Below are 15,405 nucleotides of genomic sequence, written 5' to 3' on the forward strand. Positions count from 1 at the left end.
CTTCCCTTCCTCTGCTCTGTATCCCAGAATATGCCTGCGTTCAGCTGTGTGTCCTGGGATCAGCTGGCTCAGAAGCTTTGGCTTCGGGAGGAAATGGAAAGCCCGGGCAGGCAACCAGAGAGCTTAAGAATGGGAACAGAAGAGTGTTTCTCCTCCTCTCTTCACCTCAGACAGCACTGCCAGAAGCAACTGTGTACCCTCAATAGTTAACAGAGCAGGAGAAAAAACATGTGAATTTTGGATCTCCTTCTCAGCGGCCAAATAATCTTCCCATTTGACAGGTGAATGCTCAATATATTTGCATTTTTTTCTAGTCAGCTTTTAAAGATTCAACCACAAGGATTTAACATTAAAAAAAAGGACAAATATGAAATTCCTATGATTAGGCAAGTGAAGGATTATGACATTCCACCTTTCTAAGGGCACTCAGACTCTGAGAGTACTTCCAAATGTCCAGGAGCCATAGGGCATTATCAACCAGGGCACTTCCAGAAGAAACAAATCTCCGAGAACAAAGTCTGGGAATACACGTTTAACAAGCCCCAGATGATCCTTCTGAACATTAACATTTGAGAATAACTTCACATTTCAGTATAGTCAAAAGCTGCAGACAAATATACAAGGATGGGATTTTTTTTTTTCTTTCCACATCTGCACACTCACTCTTACATAATAGCATACTGTCTTGGAAAAAGAAAACAAAAAGGTACATGTATTTTGGTATAAGCACGAAATATGTGCAGGCCCTCTTTTCATTCATTTTAATGGAGAAAAGACAGGGAGTAAAAGAAATCTGATGTGATGTTGGCCAAAAAGAGGGATATTACACTTGGAATAATCATATATTTTCCAAAATTACATTTATATTCAGAGTCATTAATTAGAAATCATTGGGAAACACACACACACACACACACACACACACACACACACACAAACTTCTTTCTTCTCTAGGACTCCTTTCAGAGAAGGTTAGAGGAAGCTTTCAGTTATTTTTGCTCTCAGCTTCCACAATTCTAAATCAGATGAAATAGTGGCCTACTTGTGGGAGACTTTTATTTTTATGACATTCTCCTTTCAGCTGTTATAATAAATATAGCTACCTATAATCAGCATGCTTCAAAACTGGATGGAACCATGGCCTACATTATGCTCCAAACACAATTGCCTTCTGGGAGAAATGTATCTATTTTGAATGCAATCCACTTGAGTCTCAGGGTAACACTGACAGGCAGATGACTCCTTCAGAGTGTCCCCTGCTAAAGTGTTCTCCATTTCCAAGGGGAAACCAAATCTTTAACACAACTGGAGTCTTCGTATTTTTCAAGTTATCAAAAAAAACTGTCGTGAGCAAGTGGTCCAAGATGGCAATACAGGAACACCCTCAACTCATCTCCTCCTACAAACACGGTAAATCTACAGCTATATATGGAACAATTCCTGGTTTAGAAAAAGTGAAAACTAGCTGGAAAGCTCCTTCCATAACAAGGGGTAAAAGGGTCACATTGGTTAAAAAAAAAAAAAAAAAGATGGGGGAGGGCACAATGAGACAGGAAGGGGAGGCAGAGAGGCAGTTTTGGCAAAAACCCATACCTGGCACGACAATCAGAAGGGATCTCACAGGTGGCAGGCTTTCCCTGAGAAGGGGTTTGTACCCCACACTGAACACCTGAAACCTTGGGCCTGCAATGGAGAGACGAGTCCCTAAAACTGCTTGGCTTTGGAAACCTGTGGGGCTTGTGTCTCTTGAAGAGCTCACACACAGGTTCACCCTGGTACCCAGTGCAAAGGCAGCCATTTGAGAAGTAACTGAATTATATGTGAAGGAGACTCATTTGTTAATCTTAAAGAATCTACTGGAGGGTCAGGGACCACTTCAGACTTTCATTGGGGGGCAGAGGTGCTGGCAGGCACCAGTTTTGCACTCCCCGCCTACCTGACTAGTGCAGGTAGGAGGTGGATATAGCCTCTCTAAAGCTGTGGCCATGTCCTGTCCCCAGTGTTCTTCTCTAGAATCACTAGATCCACAGGTGGGCCACATCTTCAGTCTTGCTAAACTGGTGGGCAAGCCCTGTCCACAGGGGGGATGCCCCTCAATAACCTACCCTGGTGGGCAGAAGGCTTCCATTTCTCAGCCACACAAAACTCTAACATCAGAAAGACAGTCTGGACAGGCTACCACACCCAGGGCACAGCACTGATAGAAGGCTGAAACTCACCTCCAGTCTACAATAAGTAGTTAAGGAATATATATACACAAATAAAAAGATGAGAAATATGACATCAAAAATACCAGCTTCACTGGTGAATGATTCAAAGAATATTTATAACTTTCTCAAATTCTTCCAAAAAATTGAAGAGAAAGAAATGCTTCCAAACTCATTTTGTGAGACCAGCATTACCCTGATACCAAAACCAGACAAGGATACCACAAAAAATGAAAATCACAGGCCAATATCCCTGATGAACACAGATGTAATAATCCTCAACAAAATATTTGCAAAGCAAATTTAACAATACATTAGAAGGAGATGCCTGGGGGACTCAGTCGATTAAGCATCTGACTTCAGCTCTGGTGATGATCTCAAGGTTCGCGGGTTCAAGCCTCATATCGGGCTCTGTGCTGACAGTTCAAAGACTGGTGCCTGCTTTGGATTCTGTGTGTGTCTCTCTCTCTCTGTGTCTCTCCTCCACTCACACTCTCTCTCAAAATAAATAAATTTTAAAAAATTAAAAAACAATACATTAAAACAATCATACACCATGATCAAATGGCCATTTGACAAACCTGAACACCCATTTATAATAAACTTTCAATAAAGTGGGTATAGAGAAAAAATACCTTAATATAATAAAAGCCATATATGACAAACTGTTAACATCATACTCAATGGTAAAAAGCTAAAAGATTTTCCTCTGAGATCAGGAACAAGACGAGAATGCCTACTCTCACTACTTTTATTGTATTAGAAGTCCTAGTCCCAGCAATTAGTCAAGAAAGAGAATTAGGTATGTAAATGGAAAAGAATAAGTAAAACTATCACTATTTGCAGATGATATGATATTATACATAGAAAACCTTAAAGTGGAGCCTGGGTGGCTCAGTTGGTTAAGCATCCAGCTTTTGATTTTGGCTGAGGTCATGATCTCACAATTCATGGGCTCAAGCCCTGCTCTGACAGTGCAGAGCCTTCTAGGGATTCTCTCTTCCTCTCTCTGCTTCTCCTCTGCTCTCTCTCAAAAAAAAAAAAAAACAAAAAAAACAAAAAAAAAAAAACTTAAAAGCAAAACGAAAACCTTAAAGACTCTACCAAAAAGAATGTTAGAGCTAATAAATGAAGTCAGTAAAGTTGCAGTATACAAAATCAATATACAAAACTTTGTTACATAATTTATACACTATTAATAAGCTATCAAAAAAAATCATTCCTACTTACAATTCTAACAAAAAGAAGAAAATAGCTAGGAATAAATTTAACCAAAAAGGTGAAATACCCATACACTGAAAACTCAGACTCTGATGAAAAGAAATGAAGAAGACAAAAATAAATGGCAAGATATTCTATGCTCATTAATTGGAATAATTTAATACTATTAAAATGTCTGTAATACACAAAGAAATCTACAGATACAATGACATCCCTATCAAAATCCCAATGACATTTTTCAAAGAAATATAAAAAATAATTATAAAATTTGTGTGGAACAAAAGTTCCCAAATAGCCAAAGCAATCTTGAAAAAGTAGAACAAAGACAAAGATACCACTCTACCTTATTTCAAACTATACGACAAAGCTATAGAAAATAAATCAGTATGACATTAGCATAAAATACTTACAAATCATGTATCCAATAAGTAGTTAATATCCAAAATATATACAAGACACAACTCAACAGAAAAAAAAAAAAAACTGGATTAAAAAACTTGGCAGAGGATCTAAATAGACATTTTCACAAAGAACCCATACAGATGATCAATAGGTACTTGAAAATATTTTCGACCTCACAGTTATTAGGGAAATGTAAATCAAAAGTACAAGGAGATATCACCTCACACGTGCTAGAATAGCTATTATCAAAAAAGACAATAAATAACAAATATTGGCAAGGATGTGGAGAAAAAGGGAACCTCATACACTGTTGATAGGATTGTAAATTGCTGGTCACCATGGAAAACAGTATGAAGCCTCATCAAAAAATAAAAATAGAATTATCATATGATCCAGCTATTCAACTTCTATATATTTATCCAAAGAAAACAAAAACACTAATTCAATGAGATGTATGCACCCTCATGTTCACTGTTGAATTATTTATGATAGCCAAGATATGAAAACAACCTAAGTGTCCATCAATGGATGAATGGATAATGAAGTAGAATACACACACACACACACACACACACACACACACACGTATACATACAGTGGAATACTACTCAGCCATGAAAAATAAGGAAATCGTGCCATTGGTGATGATGTGAATGGATCTTGAGGGCATTATGCTAAGTGAAATAACCCAGACAAAGACAAATACCATATGATTTCACTAATATGTGGAATCTAAAAAACAAAATAAGTGTACAAATAAAACAAAACTCAGATACAGAGAACAAATTGGCAGTTATAAGGGGAATGGCTTTGGGATGGGGGTGGGATGAAATGTGTGAAAGGAGCCAACTGTGTGGTAACAGATCAAGACTAAATTTATTGTGGTGAGCACTTTGTAGTGTATACAAATATAAAATGATATATTGTAAACCTGAAACTAATATAACATTATATACCAATTTTATTATATCAGTAACAAAAAAATAATAGATTTTCATCTGACACGGGACATCTCACGACTTAGGATTGAACACTCATTCTACACGAAGCAGCCATGTGAGCCACCTAATCTTCCTAGATCTCAATTTTCTCATCTTTAAGACAAAGTCTTGAAATTTAAAGATACGTCCAGCTTGAAAGCATATCATGCCATGCAATAGAGAGCACATTAACCAGACTCCTACCCCAAAACATATTCTATCTTGCACTCCTTTATCAATCTATAAAGTTGTAAATACTAACTTACACAACAACCTTTGTGTCATTGACTACAAAATAATTTCAGGTTAATTTTCATTCTAAGTGCTGGTAAGATAGAGAACACCTAGTCCAGTGCCATGAAATTTGGTGTTAGAGGGAAACAAAGAGGAAATCCACAAGAGGGCGTTGCTCTGGACTGAGGTAAGCTTAATGACTCACAGTGGGGAGTTACCATCTTCCTCAGTGGCTACCTCAGTAATAAGGAAAATTATCATCATGTGGAGCAGTAGCTCTAATGCGCCTAGATCTAAACACTTCACCTTAGATTGTCCACAAAAGAGAAAGGTGATTCAGGACTTTCCATATTTTTCTCGAGTACTCTGAGGAGTTGGGGTCTCATCCAGAACTAAGAACACATGTTCTGCAGACGGGGAGAGCAGTCCAGAAAGCAAACTGTGGCTTAGAGGAGCTCCTTGAGGTAAACTCTGAGATTCCTTTACAAACCTATAGTCTTTTCTATCCAACAGTTTTCAAACCACTGGAATATAGAATTTGGCACTTAAATCTATTAAGATCCTTTGAAGTCCATTCAGAAATACCAATTTGCTAATATATTTTTATGTAAGATTATTGACATTGAAACTAATGTCTCTTTTCCTGGAATTCTTTTCCAGATAGTGTTGTAGGGGTTAGGGGGTGGAGGGACAAAGTATGTTATTTGGTCTTGAGATATTTCAATGGTATTAGTGCCATTGTGCACAGGAAACTTTATTGTTTCAACTATTATTTCATTTGTATTCAGCCTCAATCATGTTCAAAACAAGTTAATCGAAAAACAAAGAAACCACATGCTTCAACTTACTACTTATATAAACATAGTAACAACTGTGTTTCAACAACCTCAAGGACAAGAATAGAGATGAGATCACATCCTTGGTTTACTCAAACTTTGGCTTCATTCTCCATTGAATATTTTCTTAAAGGAATCAAAAAAGTTGAGACTGGGATGTCTGGGTGGCTCAGCTGGTTGGGCATCTGACTCTTGATTTCAGCTCAAGTCATGATCTCAAGGTTTATGACTTCAAGCCCCACAGTGGGCTCCATGGTGACAGCATGGGAATCTGCTTGCCATCCTCTCTCTCCCTCTCCGTCTGCCCTTCCCCTGCTCATACACACTACACACTCCCCCTCCCCTCAAAATAAATAAATAAAAATTTTCTAAAAAGTTGAGAAGATTCTATTCTGCCACGTAAACAAAAAGCCACCCGGTAGTTGAGAAATTGAAAACCACAAAGCTTGGGAAGAAAAATGAATGCTTTGGAGCATACATTTTTCCATTAAATTATGCCAATAAACTTAGGACCTTGAAAGTTATTCTAGTCAAATATAAAAAAGGAAGGAAATGCTCTACCTTCGAACTAGGAATGGAAATTGAAAGAATGTAGCAAGATTACTAAATCGCACTATGATAAATTAATCAACATACTACTTTTGCATCACTCTAATATCAATCACTATAAATTGAATGTAATTTTACTCATTTAAGGTATAATTTTTCTGATTTTTCAATTTAAGAAAACCATAGGCATATCTCCAATTATATTTTCCTTAAGCTCTCCATATGGATGCTTGCTTTACCACTGGCTAAGACTACCCAAGATAAATTAAGGATGTTACATTAGATCAGAATAAGAACAAGTCCCAAGATTTAAAAGCCACTGAAAGTTGCTGAGCTCTAGTGTTTCTATCCTGTACCAAAGATTGCAATAATAGAAGAATATATATAATTAGGGTTGGATTAAAATGTAGGATGCCATGTTAGTCTTATTAGCCTCAGTCATATTAGTATACTAGTCCTCCAATAATCAGGGGACACATGGAATGAAATAAAGTGATTTTATTGCAGTAACTCTATTCCCTTCATTTCTTTCTTCTGTGCCTAATGTTCTTTTTCCTGTCTTCTCCCCACTGAAGAAAACAACTCACTTCCAGGATTCAACAGTATATGAATGGAAAGTCAGGATTCGACGGTTTTACAAGTTTGCCAGCAATTAACAAAGTAATCATGCAGTCATTTAATTTCACTCTAAATGATAGTAATTGAAAGGGTGATTTCTTAATAGTCCTTAATTTTACATTTTTAACACATTATTGTCCAATTTTATTTCAAGGAGGGATCAAACAGAAGAAACCACATATAAAGCCAAGCAGAATAAAGAAAGAAGCTTAAAATTAAATTTGAGACATAATTCCAGTATTATCTTCAAAAAATTCTTAAGTCTAAGTTTGGTTGTATCCAGATGAATCTATGGAGGCCTTTGTTCTGAGATTTTCTTATCTGTAATAGAAATATTGATTCCCCTGTGACCTTTCTCTCTCTTGGCTTTTAGAACTCTAGAGATCAATAATCAGGAAACTTCAGAGAATCACACCATGTGACCAGGTTTGCTTAAGAGCCAAGTATCCAATAACTTCTCACTGATACGGCAGAGGGAACAGCCTCATCAGAAGCTAGGGGATGAAGCTATTTCTAAGTTTTTATTTTCCACCCAAATATCACATTCTTCCCACCTTCCATCATCACTCTCCCCACTCCTGTGCAATTTATGCAAATATACAACCTTTCCTCCCACCCCGTTCACACTTCTCTGTTGAGCACACATGTGCTGTCTTATTCATCTTGTCTCAATGTCCTATTCCTCCTCCTCATGCTCTTTAACTTCACAAGACGAGTACTTGCTATCTTTTCCATGCTCCACTCCCATGCCTCCCCTCTGCTTATTATCCTCAATAAATACATACACAGAATTTCTACAGCGCTGAATGCATCATGAACAAATATATACATTAGTTAACTTTTTAGTAAGGATTCACCAGGAGAACACATTCATTGGAGAATAGTTTGGTTAGCAGAAGCCATGGAAACATCAGCAGAAATATTCCAATTTCGGAAAACATGTCAGAAAAGGCAGTATGCATGAGATGGGATTTCCAAAACTGCTGATTAAGATTTAGTTTCCTGAGCCATGCCTAGATCAAATATTCCTTTCATAATATCAGTATCTGCAGTATCTGAAATACCAGTGGTCTCACTTTGAAACCCTTCATTATCATCACGTCCAAAGCAACTTCAAAGAAGGCTCTGCTCTGAATTGCATTTTCTTCCCAGAAAAGTATTCCAAAGAGTTAGCTTCTAAGGTTGTGGGACAGAGAGAAGTAACCATGGTCTGGCATTGCCTGATGGGTTTCACTGGTTGCTTTATCACTTTCAAACTGGAAAGCATAGCGATGCTGGTAGCTCTGAAATTATACCAACTATCTTACAAGCATATTTGACCAGTCCACTTTCTCAAACAACAAGGAGAATAAAATAAATAGGCTAACATGCTTTACTATTGCCTAGAACAACGTGAGGCATTATTGACAGTACTAAATCTTGAAAAAGGCAAAGAAAAACCTAAAATACCTAAACCAGTCTTAACAGCAACTAGCAAAATATTTTTGTTTCAGCACTTAACTCTTTTCCACTAATCACAGCTAGAAGCATTAGGACATACACAGCAAAATAATTTGGGCACAGATTATATAGAATATTATAGGCTCTTTGCAAATACTATCATAAGGGGAGGGCAATGTGAACACTTTGCTTCAGATGTCCTAAATCAGTTAACTTTTAGTGACAATCATCACACACACATTCACACACAAATATTTATCTTCTGCAACGAGGCTTCTAGAATAGGGTTTTTTATTCCAATGTGGTTAACTGAATGAGGAAACAGATTCTCCTAGTAGACAGGTGCTTAGAAGTGGAATTTATGTTTTCTGCTAGATGTGATATTCCTTCAAATGGAACATCCTTGATTAAAGAGCCCAGACAATGCAATTCATGCTGAAGGCAGGAAATTTGGTTTGAGAACATAATGAGAATGGGTTCACTCTGCAGCTTTTCCCATTCTCATTACAATCTTTGTCAAGAGTATAGATTCATATTGTGGCATTTTCAACTCCTATTATCTTTGTCACAAGCATGAGGTATTCGAGTTTTAATGCCTAATAAGTTCTGACCACAGAATCCTACAGCATTGTTACTTTATGCTTCCGGACAGGGAAAGTACTCAGGTCTGTTGGCAAATCCCACTGGTCACAGAGGTGTAAACAGAAGAGGACGGGAATACTAGATGATCACATCAGCAGACAAGATTTTTAAAAATCTAAGAGCATATTAGTTTCTATCTGGGAGTCTAATGACTATTAAAATTCTGATCATGTATTCTGCAAACAATAAATACTGCACCCCAAGACACACTCATAACCAAACACATTTTAAATTCTGGAAGAATGTCACCCCAGGCCCTGAGAGTAGGAAGAGGTGATGTTGTCTTATTCCTCAGAGCTGAACATCGCCAACCACACACTGATAACAAAGGCAACAAAAAAGATGCCAAATGATGACACTTTTTTTTTTAAGAAACCAGATGTACAATGTACAACTACTTTCTTTCCAGAGATATGATTTCTTTGTTACCTTAAAGTTCACCAATTTGGGGCCCAGTGCTGGCTCCAGTAATAATTAGCTTCCGAGCCTCTATTTCTTCTTCCACAAGGTAGAAATAACAGTACCTGCTCTGCATATCAAACAGGATTTTGGCAAGAATTACGTGAGATGATGTGGCCGCAAACACTTCGACAGGTACAAAGTGCTTTTACAAACATGACATGACCATTATTAAATCATCTTTACATTAGGCATACACAGACTACTAGTGAGGCCCCATTTGGGGGAAGCTATTATAAAATTCATAACCGAGCCCCCCAATTCCCAGGCAAAGTCAACTAGCACTGAACAAATCACACTGAGGGGCAGTGCAGGGCTGCAATGGAAGGCTTTCCTCCTTCCTTCAGGCGTTTTCAGCTCTGTTTGGGATCCTTCAGAGCACAGGGCGGGAGCCCTTCTTATATTCCCTGTGAGTTTTCCTTCAAATCACCTCTTCTGCTCTGACATGGTTGAAAAATGTGCAAGCTAAGGAAGATAATGCAAATACTGCAACGTTGTCACTTACCATCCCAGCCAGCGCTGGCACTGGGAAAATGAAAAAGCCTCTGACATATTGAAGCTTAGCAGCAACATTCTAACTGGGGCGAGAACAGTATTTTTAATCCTCCCTGGAAAGATCAAATTAAATCAGTGGTGAGTTCTGCGTGATACAGCTCTATGTCACTGACGGTTTGGATGAGAAGCCCAGAGAGAAGTCTGCAGCTCTTGACTTTGTAACCCATGTCTTTCTATAGCAATTCAGCGAACACTGATAAGCCATTCCTGCATGAAGATGAGCCTCAAGACAGTGAAATGGTGTCAGAGGGGAGGGGTGGGAAACACACATTTTGCTGGGCATTTAGATTCACCTAAAAGTCATCCAATTCCACAGCTGAACTTCAAACATGATTCACTCAGGGGTTTGACTTTCCTTCTCTCTTCAGCAAAGCAATGCATCTGTATATTTCAGTCTATCCAACTATGTATTTTAGCGATTATATATTAAAAGCAGATCCTATCAGTCAATATTGTTATGAAAGTATAGCTGCATCCATTAAAAGTTCTTTTTAAAGGCAATGAAAACTTGAGGGCAGTAGCTTTCAGTTTTTAGTATGCATAAGAAACATCTGGAAAGCGTAAAAAATGCAGATTCTAGGTGCCTGCTTGCAGAGTCTCACTGAATAGATCTGGAATGAAACCCTAGAAATTGCATTCTTAACAAGCACTCCAGGTGAAACTTATCCTACAGTCTTTCAATCTTAATGTGATTTTTATAATCCCAATTGCATTTAAATCCTTTGAAGAAAAGAAAAGAAAAAAAAAGGCGGACAGCTCAAAATGCATCTTGACAGTTTTGTAGATAGTCTTAGGTTGGCTTTTGGAGACTTTAAATCAAAATTTTATGGCATATCAATCCATAATATGAATGCTCTTTTTGAACTAAACAAATCAAACAAAGAAAAGCTGTGTTCCCAGAAAATTATTCAGCTCCCCAAAGCCAGTATTTTTCATATGGGATATTTCAAGGAGCCTAGTTTTTTAAGTTCAATAGTCTTAACCACCGTATTTAATTTAAGCTTAAGGCTCTAAGTTTTGGCATTAATTCCGACAGTAAACAAAACTAAAGTATAAAATTAATGCAACCAATTCAAGATGTTCAAATATCCACAGCACATTCAATCAGCAGTGAAATAACACTTCAACACATCCTCATATATAAAGCCCAATATTTTTTATCACAACACCAACATTACTTTTTTATTTTAAAAGCCTAAGACCAACCACTAACTCTTCATAATGATAAATTTAAGTAAGGATAGCAATTCTAATTAGACCAATGGTATATAGCATATAATAAATGCTCTTTTCAAATCAACGTATTATTCTTTAGAAGTACTGAATTCTCCAATTCCAGACAACTTGAAAACCTGTGTGGTATTGTTTTGTTTTTGTTCTATGCACTTGAACTTAGGTTTTACTTCTTATAGTGCTTAACAGAGCTGGCTTCGTGAATGTGTGATATCTATGATCACACAAAGCCCAGACCCTGGTTTAATACTCTACTGTCACCGTCTTGAAAGTTTTAATAGTTCTTTTTTTAACGAGGTGCCTCACTTTTTCATTTTTCATTGGACCCTGCAAATCATGTACCTGGTCCTAATTCTTCATAACATTAGGTGTGATTTTCTTTCAATAAGCATTTCAGGCATTAATACAGTGTTTTGATGTGTCCATAATCCACTAATGTATTTGTTCATTGTACATATACTTACTGTCAATCTCTGGACTCCAGAAGGGAAAAAAGATGTAGTCCATGTCCTCATGGAATTCCAGTGGAGGGACTAATTATGTCTGTGTTAGAGAGCATGTATTAAATAGTGAATAGTCTTCACACATACATACTCATGCTTTCATATGAATTTCTTAAGATACTAACAGAAATATTGTGCCTATTATTCTAGATATAAAAGGATTGGGACTATGTCTAAAAATCAGATACTATCAGGTATTTACATTATGCAAAACAACATAATTGTTCACTATTTAGCTGATGGTGATGGGAGTCAAGCAGACACAGCCACAGAGCTTCACAATACTCTCAACACCGTGCAGAAGAGTATGTCTAAGTAACACCTGAACATGACTCTTGAAGAAATAAATCATTTTCCCTTCCTCCACCTGAATATGGATACTGGTTTCTCCATTAACTGGATTTAAGAAATAACCAGATTATGTCTGGCTTAGTTTCACATACACATGTGTTAATAATCTCCACATAACTTTGGGGTAAAGGGCACAGATAAAACCAGTCTGGAATGTTTGAAGGCCACAGAGTACAGGTCAACAGCAGTTATTCTCAAAGCTTGTAAAAGTAAAAAAAAAGAAAAAAAAAATACTGAGCTACATGGTGGCCATGTATGTACTTCCAGAAGCAAACGCATATTAGTAAATCTCAAAGGGGTTTTCTACCCTAGAAGTTAAGGAATGAGGGACAGTATGTACATATTTACAGAGTCTGGGTTCACCCCTGTGATGCATTTTCCAGCCATACGTACTTACCCCAGTCATCCCACTGGATTTTGTTTGTTCAGCAGGAATCGTTTCCCCAAAAGACACCTACATGATAACTTCCCAAATACTGGAATTGTGTTTTTGCCATAGTCCATCTCTGTCTCCAAAACCCTTTCAGAAAAAGTTACTCTATAGACCAAAGATTTCCAGATATTTGAGCTTTGGCCATTTTTGGTGCTTATACTTTGGGGTATCTTTTCTTTGACAAGAATAAAAATCTTTTTTTATATATAAAAATGTTTATACACTTTATTTATAAAATTTGTATTTTATTTATAAAAAGTATAAATTCTATCCTTATAAATACCATATTTGACAGAAACTACTTTAGACTTTTACGATCCCTAATTATAATTAGATATTGGGCCAAAGATTTCTATATCCAGATAAGATGAAACAGAATTGCCTTCTCACCTGAAACAATCAAAAATGTAGGAAAATACCCATGAAACTGTAATTTTCAGTGCACTGAGTCAGCTGACAAAGTACATTAATTTTTGAGAAATGAGAAACAGATGATGTGAGCCCTACAAGTGCCCCAGCTTACTGATGTGAGGTTTTCCATTTATGATTCAAGGAGGTTGAACTCAAGGGAACCTCAACAGTGTTGAGGACATGGAAATGACAGTCGTGAAAGACAAAAGTGTCTCAAGTGCTAGAGGAGAGAAGATTTCAGAGAAAATTTTCCTGTGCTAGAGTTCTCTGGAGAAACAAAATCAACAGGAGATGATGATAGACAGATTAGATAAATTAAACAGATAGAAAGAAAGAATGAAAGAAAGAAAGAGGCTCACTTGTCACAGGCTGTCAAGTCCCAAGATCTGCAACTGTCAAGTTGGAGACCCAGGAGAGCTGATAATGTAGCTCCAGTCCAACTCTAAAGGACTGAGAAAGAGGACAGTCAATAGTTCCATCTCAAATGCTGGCAGACTCAAGACCCAGGAAGAGCCAATTTACCCATTCCAAGACAGGAAGAATTCTCTCAGGGGAGGGTCAGCCTTTTTGTTTTTTTCTCAGGTCTTCAGTTGATGGGATGAGACCCACCCATAATCTGGAGAATCTGTTTTTACCAGTCTGCCAATTCAAATGTTAATCTCATCCAGCAACATCTCCCTAGAGGCACTCATAACAATGGATGGCCAATTGTCTGGGCATACCATGTCAAGTTGACTCCTAAAATTAACCATCATTTCCCCCTAGACTACTGATGAATACATTAATGAAGTTATCTCAGTTGAGAAAAGGGAACCACTCCAAAGAATTAGAAGTACACAAAAATAAACTCAACATGGACTAGAGACCTAAATGTGATACGTGAAACCATAAAAATCCTAGAAGGGAGCCATTAGCAGTAATTTGTGACATCACTTATAGCAGCATTTTTCTAGATATACCTCCTGAGGCAAGGCAAATAAAAGCAAAAACAAACTATTGGGACTACATCAAAATGAAAAGCATCTACACAGCAAACAAAGGAATTGACAAAACTAAAAGAAAACCTAGTGAATGGGAGAAGATATTTGCAAATGGCATATCCAATAAAGGACTAGAATCCAAAATATATAAAGAACTTATAAAACTCAAAACCAAAAAAATAAAATAAATAAATAAATAAATCCAATTAAAAAACGGGCAGAAGACATCAACAGACATTTCTCCAAAGATACAGAGATGCCCAGCAGACACATTAAAAGATATTCACCATTACTCATCATCAGAGAAATGCAAATCAAAAACCACAATGAGCTTTCACCTTACACCTGTCAGAATCACAAGAATCAAAAACACAAGAAACAAGTGTTGGCAAGGACGTGGAGAAAAAGGAACACAGCGCACCGTTGGTGGGAATGTAAACTGGTAGAGCCACTGTGGAAAACAGTACAGGGGTCCCTCAAAAAATTAAAAATACAATTACTATGTGCTCCAGTAATTCCACTACTGGATATTTACTCAAAGAATATGAAAATACTAATTCAAATAGATACATGAATTCACATGTTTATTGTAGCATTATTTATAATAGCAAAGGTGTGGAAGCAATCCAAGTATCCATTAATAGATGAATGGATTAAGGAGATGCATACATAAAATAGAATATTACTCAACCCATAAAAATGAATGAAATCTTGCCATTTACAATGACATGGATAGATCTAGGGAGTATTATTACACTAAGTGACATAAGTCAAAGACAAATGCCATATAATTTCATTCATATATCAAATTTAAGAAACAAATTAACAGAGGGGAAAAAAGAAACAAAAAACACTCTTGACTATAGAGAACAAATGGTGAACAGAGAGGAGGTGGGTGGGGACATGCACAAAATATGTGAAGGGAATTAAGAGAACCCTTATCAGAAAGAGCACTGAGGAATGTATAGAATTATTGGACTCACTATATCATATACCTGAATCACTAGAATGTAACACAATATGTTAACTATACTGGAATTAAAATTAAAGAAATAATAAACATAAAGGAATTAGAAGGAGTAATACCCAGCATTTACACAAGGATAAGAAGATTGACCTTTCCTATCAGTAAGAATAGAAAATCCTAATTCACGGATTATTAGAAAGAGAAGTCAAAAATGGCCTTGCCTCAGTTTGAGGAGACAATCAACCCAAGACTCAGTTCTGCTCTTTTCTCCCCTACAATCTTGAAAGCAAGGCCTTAAAGGATTAAACTCTTTCCTACTAAAGTAACTGTGTTCTGGAACAAAGCTCAAGAATATTATAAAAACACAAAAACATTCAGCACCCT

Source organism: Panthera tigris, chromosome B1 (assembly GCF_018350195.1).
Source record: "Panthera tigris isolate Pti1 chromosome B1, P.tigris_Pti1_mat1.1, whole genome shotgun sequence".
In the NCBI taxonomy this organism is placed as follows: Eukaryota; Metazoa; Chordata; class Mammalia; order Carnivora; family Felidae; genus Panthera; species Panthera tigris.